The sequence below is a fragment of the Neltuma alba genome, unplaced genomic scaffold (assembly GCF_004799145.2).
Source record: "Neltuma alba isolate B1F8T4 unplaced genomic scaffold, ASM479914v2 tig00004678_pilon, whole genome shotgun sequence".
NCBI lineage: Eukaryota > Viridiplantae > Streptophyta > Magnoliopsida > Fabales > Fabaceae > Neltuma > Neltuma alba.
The window spans coordinates 96373-106933 of record NW_021633811.1 but is presented as its reverse complement, the minus strand read 5'-3'; the positions used below and the strand labels follow the sequence as shown (position 1 = coordinate 106933).

Sequence of the window (10561 nt, the reverse complement as noted above, 5' to 3'; positions counted from 1 at the left end):
TATGTTGGCAAGGTCTTACGAGTACTGTAGGCAACGCTCTTCCGATTCCGCAATCACAGGCATTGTTTCACTTCCGTGTTACTACTTCTATGAGCATCTCCAGGGTTCCTTCTTGTTCAGCCACTGGCCTCAGGGACATGTCCGTACTCCCCTTAGAGCCCAAAAACTTCTCTACTCAACAGGTGACGGAGACACAGGTCAAGCAGAGCAAGAACCAGAACCAGAAAGGCAAACACACACAACACCACGATGAGGATGAGGATGAGGATGAGGAATTGGGGATCTCTAAATTACAAGTGCCCAGGCCGAAATATATACCTGTTTCCAAGTCAGACCTTTTAGATGCTATCATTTCTATGATGTTTAAATCTGACGACCAAGATGATATTCATCACTTTCGCCGCCTTGCCTCGTAAGATTATCCCTTCATGTCGGAACCATTATGCTATTATTTTCCACTGCCCTCTCCCCCTCTTTTTCCTCTCGTCATCATTATATATATTTACACACGCACGCGCGGGCATGTCATGTACACGCTGGTGCGACTTCTAGATGCCTTTAGGCATGTCATGTCTATGATTGAATGGTGATAAAATAAATAGCCTTTATAGAATATCTATACAACTATAAGTTAACTAACTTGGAGACTTCTTGCATGTTTGGGTCAAATAGAAAAGCAATTACTTCTCCTATGCCTCATGTGAACATTGTTTATAGTTGGCTTTCTATACATTTGATGTTATATTATATGTTGATGTTTTGCTCCTCCCATAATATGATTCTCTGAGGTGGAGTGAGATAGGTAACTGAACTCTGCAATCAATATCTTTTTGCTAATATATATGTGATCTGCTTGGTCCCCATTTTCTCATTACGTGCCTCTTTGCTCTTTGGCATAACTGCAGATGCTTAGACTCTATACTTCACGCTGAGCACAAAAGGATTTTAGAAGAGATGCGTTCTGATTATCAGGTCAGCAATTCAGCGGAAACCGAGTGCTTCAGTCCACCCAGTTCAGCTGATTCAGAAATGGAAGACGTGGAGAATGGTTATGAGTCTGATGGAATTAACGGTGGGAGAATCCTTGGAATTGAGGACAGTGAGGCCTATCAGGATATGGTTGATGAAGCTGAATGGCAAATGCCTTTTTTCAACAATGGTCTAGACCTGAGAAGTCTTTTACGTTCTCTGGAGAAAAATAGCAAGAAGGATTCTAATACAGGGTCCAGGTACTCCTCTAAGAGTTTGGTAATTCTCCTAATATGGTGCAAGAATTGCTTTTAACAAAATTTGAAATCATATATGATCCTTTAGTTTTCTGTTCAATAGCATTGTTGGAAACATGTCATTTGGGAGAAAAGATTATATTAGGACTTCAGTGGTGTGCTGTTGAACTTTCGCAAAATCTTGGAAGGATCAGCTGTCTTTGTTCTACGGTTCTTCTAGATCCCCAAAATTTCATTTCCATCTTTCAATTTTTTATTTTTAAATTGGGTACTTCTAGTTTTCAATCAGGCGCTGTTAGATCTTTTCTTGATCCTTCCCTCTGGAAAGCAACTACATTGAATAGGAAAGCCCAATTAACAAAATCATTGCTTAAAGGAAGAAAATGAACTTGCTAGAAATAGATGTTGATCTTGTTTTTCAGAATGAATCGATACAAGAGGTAATGCCCTGGGTTCATGAGACGAACGCTGTTGCAGCATAAATTGTTATATCAGGATACTAATTGTGTTTAAAAGAAAAGGGGAAATCCATTTTACTGCTATTCTTGTCTTCTCTTCAATTTTTATTTGCAGTTTGTTTTCTTTGTTTGCAGAATTACTGTTGCTTCTCGATTCCAGCGTGCTTTCATGCAACTTCTTTCGGATGCTCAATTTGAAGAACTATCAGCTAGGGATCTGATGTTAACATCTGCTTTGAACACAGACTATCTTCTTAATTTGCCAATATACATTGATTGGAAGAAAGCATACGAGTCAAATGCCATAATATTTAGGTAGTTCCGTGAATATGTGGATGTTTCTATTTTCATATTGAATTTTAAAATCTCAAGAGATTGATCTTCAATCCACGATACCAATATATAAATAGATATATCATTTTTGCTTTAAATGAAGAACCATTCTATAATCTGTTCTTTTTAGGTGGGAGTGGATTTAATCAGTATGGATGTAATCAATATGAATTTTAATATCTATATCCTGGTAAAATAAAGTTTCTGTATTCAAGTAATGTTTGAGATAAAAATAATTCACAAAATTTAGCGTATTCCTTCTGTTTATGCAAGAATAACATATCACCGTTTTTCTATTGCAGGCGGGGATATGCAACTGAGAAGCAGAAGGGCCCATTAATTGTTGAAAAACTGGATTATCTTCAGTCTCTAAACTTCTGCGAAGAATCTTCTTTGTTGTATCAAACCTTTAGGGAGACTTGGCACTTGGATAAGTGAGGTCATTGTTTTGTGGCAGTTCCATCATTTAGCTTTTCCACCACTGACATATGTAGATTATTCAGATGTCATTTTTCAAGCATGGAAAGAGGAAGTCTCCACTCATTTTGCTGACAAATGATATTCTTTTTCCCTCTTTTGGCCAACAGAAAATATATTCGTCTAGTCTAGCTTGTCAAATATAGAAAATAATAAATTCCCTTTGACACATGTGAAAGTTTTGTCAAGTTTAATTTCCTTAAATGTCATTTGTAACATGTTTTGTACTCTTCTTATGCAGCTTTACAAAAATGCAAGTCAGAAACCAGAAGTACAGAAGTGGACAGAAAGATTGAAGCTTTGGCTAAATGAAGTGTCAGCATTTCAGAAGTCGTTACTTTATAATGGCAGCGCTTCAGATGAGCAACAATGGTTAAACGAGTTTAATAATGGAGAACTCCCCATTGAGCTGGCAGCACAGAAGGCGGTAGCTCGATATGAAGGGATTTTGTCGGCAGTTGGTCCCCGTGAAAAGCTCTTGAGGAGGTTGCTTTCTTGGATTGGACTTATCGCCCCAACACCTGAAACAACTTTCGAGGTTGACAATGATGCCAATTCTCTTGAACCTTACTTGAGGTTTGTTTGCTCTTCATAAAATTTTTACTTATTTAGCTCTTCTAGATGCTTTTCTTATTCACACATTATCTCAATCCTTTTATTTCTCCGTGAAACATGCATGTTTCATTTCTGCTAGATGCTGTGATAATTTTAGGCTATTAAGCATACATACAAGATAGATGAAATGAAGCAGAGACAGAATGACATATGAGGATTGGATGCAGCTCGGACATTTAGTTTAGATATATACAAACTATGTAAGTATTGATATATTGGTATGAAAACACTAAGAAGTGCCAAAATATGCCCAGTATGTCTTAAAACATTTAAGAAGTATTCAACAAACATCAAATGTTTAAATTTGATAGTTTTTGTTCATAAAAATTCCATTCATACTGTTGGAGCATTGACATGAGTGCCAAGAATTTGATCCATGTCAAACGCAGACAGCTTCTTTGATGACATGATATTTACCTCACAGCCTCTAGGTTGACATAAACTCTATTTGAATGGTGATGCTTTCAACCTCGATCAACATCGGAGGCTGACTCCTAGATGTTTGTGCTCAAATCCCCACTAGCTCAGCAGAGGACAGCTGGATTGTACAGATTTGTGAATCACAAAATTTTAAAAGATTAAGCGGATTTAGTTTTTATCATTTTTTTTTTTAGCTTTGTTTTGTCAATTAGGGACCATAATTGGTGTGGATTGCACATAAAACTGAAGCAGTATAATAGATCTGATGTAAATGGAAAGATAAAATATCTGCGGAATAACATACAACTGTCTTGATGTCATATAGAGTTTTTCATGGCAAGTTAGATTATGTGCTTAGTAAATTTTTTAATTTGCGAGTTTTAGGTGTAAGTTAATTGAAACATCACCTTGTGAGATGACCGAGCGATAGAATTGTCCATCCAGGCCTACTTTCTTGTCAAGGATATCACTAAGTGATATATGGAGGCCTGCAACAAGGAAATACTGTGGAAACAATCCCTGGAAGATGTTGAAAACTTCTATTTCCATACTTTTCTCACAGTCAGTTCTCCAGGTATTTGTCATTTGTCACCACGCACATTTTTGCAATTTTTGATGCTGTATAAATATATATTAAGTAAATTGGAGTTCCCTCTTTAGTAAGATCTTTAAATTGCATGACTTTCCCCCTTTGTTTGGAAAATCTATGTTCCTTTCTCTCTTGAAATCAAAAGGTGCATTACATTCACTTCCTTAAATAAAACATAAACCACAATTACATCTATTTTGATCAAAATGCTGTTTTTTTTTATATATATATATCATGTTTTAGTATACCTAGTATTAAATATGTTTTGAGTCGGTGAACATTTAATAATGACACAAAAAAATAGTTAATTTTGGAAATATATAATTAGAATAAATTAGATTTATAACGTTTAGCACAAATTAAAGGGTTGGAGAAAAAATCAGTGCTATAATATACACAAACCCCTTACATCTAGAAAAAATAAATATAAGTGGTTTGTGTATAATTTCATAAGAAAAAGGATGATTTTTTAATTTAGTAACTCTAAAGGGAGAGGAATGTAATTTATTCATATTTATATATCAAATGTATTTCAGGGAACTGATCCTGCATTACTTTTGTGCATGAGTTATTGAGATTTCTTGTATTTATGACCTAAATGTGTAGTTTAGTTCTTTTTTTAGGTGGGCAGTGTCATAATTCTTCTGATTAATATTACAGTTCTTTTCTTCTATTTTGGGACTGATTTTAAGTGTACCTTCTTATCTTCAGTTTTCTTTTAATTGGGATGCCAAAATGTAATTCCTAACGAATTGGATAGAGTATGGTGCAGTCTTATTATTCCACCATCCAACTTCCTTTGAGTGACATAAATTACGCCATTTCCCTCTTTTTGCTTTTTGCAAATTTCTTTTTGCCAATTATTATGTTTTTGCTGTTTCCATTAAGAGAAACGCTAATAAAATTAGGTTCCCTAGTTGTGACTTCTGATAGTAAATAAGAAATGGAGTTCTTTACTGGAAGTGATGTTTTGTTGTATGGTTTTAACTATCTAATTAGTTGTTCCTTGATATGCTTTCATTATAGGAGCCAGCATTTGAAGAGTTAATTTTACTTTATACTAAGGAGGTCAGTGAAAGAGATGCCAAAGATAAAGCTGCAGTTCCAGAGCTGCAGCTAAAGATCTATGAAAGGATCCCTATCCCAGATTTACCGGTAAAGCCTCTGCAACTGCAGAGACTGTCAGTTGTCTCATTTGTTGTTAGTCTTAAATCTGTGGTTATGAAGTTCTTCAAAATGTTGCTTCTGATGCAATGCGTTTCCTATATAAATATAATTATTGTTCAACTTCTCAGATGTTGTTAAATGTTGTTTGCAGGTAATTTTCCCTCACAAAAAGCTATCATTCCGCGTCATAGACACTGTAAGAACTAATCACCTAAAATTTTCATTACTAGTTTAAATTTTTCTGACATTAAATTATTGAAAAGTTGCAACCCACAGGTGTAGTGGTATTTCTGCGTATTTCTTCTGTATTTATGATAATTTCTCAGGTTACTTTTACTCTCTATGCATTAATCAACGATAGTCAGGGCCAGTTTTGCAAGAGATTAAGTAGCGCTCAGCTATTTAGCCTTAATCTAACAAAGAACAATAGTTCTCACTTTAACTGTCATAGGCAAGATAGCCTATATTTACTGGCATCACCTTCAGAGGAGACTAGTATACTAGATTGATAGACATGTCACGCCTTCCTTTTTTGCTAGTTTATTTAGAATTTCATGATATGATGCTGTTTGCTTATAGTGAAGGTTTCTTTAACCTGTATTGTTTAGTCTGATGACATCAACTTCGACATTACAGGTCCGCTTGGATGTTGCTTCAATATTGGGGCTTTTGGCATTCGTAATAAACCATAAATTTGAGGATGTCTTGTCTTCACCGTATGTATATCTTAGTTCTCATATTAACTGTTCTGAAAAATGTTGCAGCAAATTTTTATCAGGGTTTGGACTTAATTTAAATTTGGGTTTTCTGATTCTTGGTAGACCATGCCTTAAGAATCTGGAATATGTTATTCACAAAGCATATTGCTTCCTGAATCTTGTGTATTAGAATCTGGAATATGTTATTCATAAAGCATATTGCTTCCTGAATCTTGTGTATTCTTTGCTTCTCTTTATGATCTATATTTGTAAAGAAAAATATTGTCAAGCTTGACAGTCTACCTCTACAATCTACATGCACATACTGTTGAATTGAACAGTGATTTTTGAATTGGTCTATCCTCTGCTTTGAGATTTTTGTAACACCATTTTTCCTTGGCAATGTCTCGGGCCTAAGAAATATTACTGTTGAGGAAATGATGAGTGCCTGTAACGTTATTTTAATTGTTATGACAGGTCAGCTATACTTCTTGATGTGGTTGCTATAAGTGCTCTAATAATATACATGACTCGTGTAGTCTTAGGTTACAAGCAAACATGGGATCGGTATCAGGTGAGTTAACACTAGATTTCTCGTGTACTATGCGAGAGACGATAATGATAGTAATTTATGCCACAATTTGGGTAAATGCAAATTTATGTACTGTGAGGAATGTGTTATTGCAGCTGTTGGTCAACAAGACTCTTTATGAGAAGACAATAGCAAGTGGCTTTGGCTCAGTGCATTTTCTTCTAGATGCTTCTGAGCAGCAGCAAGTGAGAAGCTCTTTCCTCTCCTGTTCTTGTTACATATATCTTTCCAACTTATGAAGTTAGATAGTTCAACGAAATAAAAAACTACAAATTGTAAGTGATATAAGTTTTAGTCTCGCGATTATTTCAGTATAGAAGGGCAATATAAAATTTTTCTTTCCCTTTTTGGTAAGCTCAGCAGCACTTCCTTAATTCTTCATTTAATGTTCCTGTCTCACCAATTTATGTTATGAACTTGGAAAGACATGATTTGGAAGTCTCTCTCTTTTTTTTTGGGAAATATATTATCCGCTGGGGTTCAATTTTCAATTTGATCATGATCAGATACATTAAACAAGTATATTTTGGTAAATGTTGACAATTATGGACTGATTGCACGGAGTTAATGTTATGAAACTGAATTTGTTGACTGAAATCTTGAAAATTTATGGACTGAAGTGAAAATTTTGGTCCCTTTTAACTTTCCAGCCTCAAATTATAGATGCATACTGATCTTTACCCATCAAGAAACTCATAGTTGCTGATGCTTACAATTGCAGTACAAGGAAGCTATTTTGGCTTATGCCATGCTGCTCAAAGCAGAGAAGGGTCAGGTTTGTTCTTCCTGTTTCTCATGTTCATGACAATGATCTCGTTGCCATACTTTCTAGCAGAGTTTGTTTTGCATGATTTGGAGTAGAATGAACTGGATAAGCCACTTGACATAAAGCATGTCCAAAGAATGGAAAAATGGATTTGCATCCTGTTCAGGGGATCTGGATCCTTTATAGCCTTTGCATGCTTGATTAAGGAGAAAGACAGAGTGGTTGGATCTGTTCCCACTATTCTCTCTCACTCTTCTTTATTGTCTGTTTGGTATGTGGAAAATGAATGGGAGGAAAAATTTTAGTGAGTTTGATTTAAAAAATTAAAGAAATGGGGTTATAAAATCTTAATAAAGAGAATATATAAGATAGAAAAGAAAAAGAAATTAATTAAAAGCTTTTAACCCCACTTGTCCATTTTTGTAGATTGAACTCATTAAATTTCCCTCTGTTCCCCTTTCTTCCATTTCCTTCATACCAAGTAGACCCTTAGTGCTCGTTGGGATTGGATGTGGAGAAGTGATTTGTGCTGTGCGAAGCAAATATGTGAAAAAAGTTTTATCTTGTAATCTGTAAAAACACTTGTTTTAAGCCGATCCAGTGGGCCATACAATGGTAAGACTAAGAGGGAACTAGTAGACTCATGTTCGGCAGGGTCCATTGCTCTATTTCTCTCTCTCTCTTCATTAGATTCTTGAAGCACTAAAGGAGATGTGCACTATTATGGATAACCAAATTCCTACATGCAGGTCACTTGTCGACAAAGTGTTCGAGACAAATGTGAGAGGTTTATGTATGAAGCATTTAAAGTAAAGGTAACACTTGATTATTTTATCCTTAATGCTCAGTACAGCGATGATGGTGGCAATGGTGACTGTATGAAGTACTATTAACTAATAACTTGACAATGACAGGTTGAAATGTCAATTGACAAGGCCGTCAATACACTACAAAGGCTGAGCCTAGCTACTGAAACTGTCATTGATGGAAGACTCCAGTTGGTGGCCACACCATGTTCTATGGCATACGAGGCCCTTCAACAACGATGGAACAATTTGCTCACATAACTTCATACACCTGAGTTTTCTATGCTCCATGAGGCAAGATATAGATATATATATATATCTATATATATGGATAGATAGATGGATAGATACAAGGCAGGTGGGCTCCACCCGCATTGTGTCTAGGCATTTGCTTCTCAGAGCAGAGATCGAGCCCTCTTTACACGAAGTTGGATCTTTTAGCGTTCCTCGAGGGAATCCTAACCCCAAACTCAGTTTGGGTGGTGCAAAAAGGTAGAGCCTTAAATATGCACGTCTTTATTTTTTTAGCAGCTTTTCGCGTATCAGAAAGTGAAGTTGAATGTGATGGCCTTCAAATGAAATCATTTAATTAAAAGTACAAGCACAACCAACAAATTAGCCGTATAGTATCACGACAGTTTTAAATGCATAAATATAGATCAGAGATCATTGATGAGGAATATGGTGAGTATTATATTGTGCTAAATCTTGTCTTTTCAAAAACCAAGGATTAAGATAACAAAGTGGTCCAGGTTTTATATTATAAAGATAAGAAAGCACGCGTCTCACGGGTCAGACTCGGGGGATTAGATCTCATACATATATAATATATGAATGAATCTACATTCGACAGGAACCGAGAGGCACGAAGAATTACACACACACACACACACACAAATAAAAATATCTAATATCTGTTATTATTATATTAAATTTAGATTTTTTTTTTGGGGCTCAATTAAAATCAAAACTAGCTTTGCGAATAATTGAATATTTTTTTTGGGCTAAATTTCATAAAAATTCCTTAAACTTTAAACTTAAAAACGATGTACACATAATATCCTTAACCTTTAGTATATAATAATAAATCCTCCTACACTTTTAAAATTTATGCAAATAATTTCAAACTATTAATTTTATACCATCTTAAACATATATTTTTTAAGACACATAACTCACTCAAATTTTGAGTCATAGGCAGATGAATCCTGTGAACTCTTTGGTTATTTACATATAAATAATGAACAAAACTAATGGTATTAGAGTTTTTTATAAATATAAAAGTCTCAGAACGATTTATTGTAAAATTTCAAAAAAAAATTAAAACTTTATTTACATATTGGGAAAACTAATTCGCTAGTCCTTATCATTTTACCAAATTTTGAATCAAGTCCTTGTAGTATTTTTTTCTTTTTATCCGATCCTTATTGTTTGCACAATTATCATCACAAGTCCTTCCGTCTAACAAAATTTAAAGATTCCGTTAGTTACCTTTGAGATGGATGATGTGGTCCTTTGTTGTTGAAGGGTGATGATGTGCTGGACATGGCAGAGGTGCCTTCTAGCTCAATCTTATTGCTTGTTTTCTCAAAGGCAGCTTTTTTATAATTTTTTTAATGACTATCTTTCTTTGCCCAATCACTCATTCCTTCCTCCCTGTGCCAGTGTGCATGCTTGGTCAAATGCCACATCAGCCCATCTCAACATAAACTAACGGAATCTTCAAATTTGATGGACAGTCTTATATATATAAATGTGTAAACATTAAGGATTAAGGAAAAAAAAAGAAGAGAAACTATAGGGACTTGATTCAAAATTTAGTAAAACTATAAGGAACGGTGAATTAGTTTTCCCTTACATATAATATAAATTTCAAAAAATTTTAGGAAAAATTGAAGATAAATCTCTCATTGAGAAATTAATTGGCAAATGGTCCTCAAATACTTGTGTTACTCAACTTACATTGTGTGCAATTTAACTTCATTATGTGTAATCCATCTTCTTTGTGTGTGATAATTTTTCCTTATGCGATGTGCAGCTCAACTTCTTTTTGTACAACTGAACTTTTCTTGTATACAAGTCATCTTCCTAATGTGTAAATTAATCTTTTATGTTCAAATAATATTTTATGCAACCTATCTTCTTTTTGTGCAACTTATAATCTCTATTCTATACACCTTGTCTTTGCTTATATAATTCATCATTCTAGGACTATTTCCTAATTAAATTTTTAATGAGGGATCTATTCTCAATTATTCTAAATTTTTTTATAATTTAGCCTTTACTTATAGTATTCAAACTCTTTCTGCTCAAGTCTCTTTCATTCAACCCTATACTACTAGTAATGAAAAAACTTTGAATGACAAAATAAAAAAGTAATGAAAAAAATTTAAATATTAAAAATAAATTATTCT

General features: G+C 34.5%; 1 pseudogene; it reads left to right on the top strand.

The window, feature by feature from the left end:
• The first annotated feature begins 8 nt into the window (after positions 1-8).
• On the top strand, positions 9-8670 carry LOC114745434 (uncharacterized; annotated as a pseudogene).
• The last annotated feature ends 1891 nt before the right edge of the window (positions 8671-10561 follow it).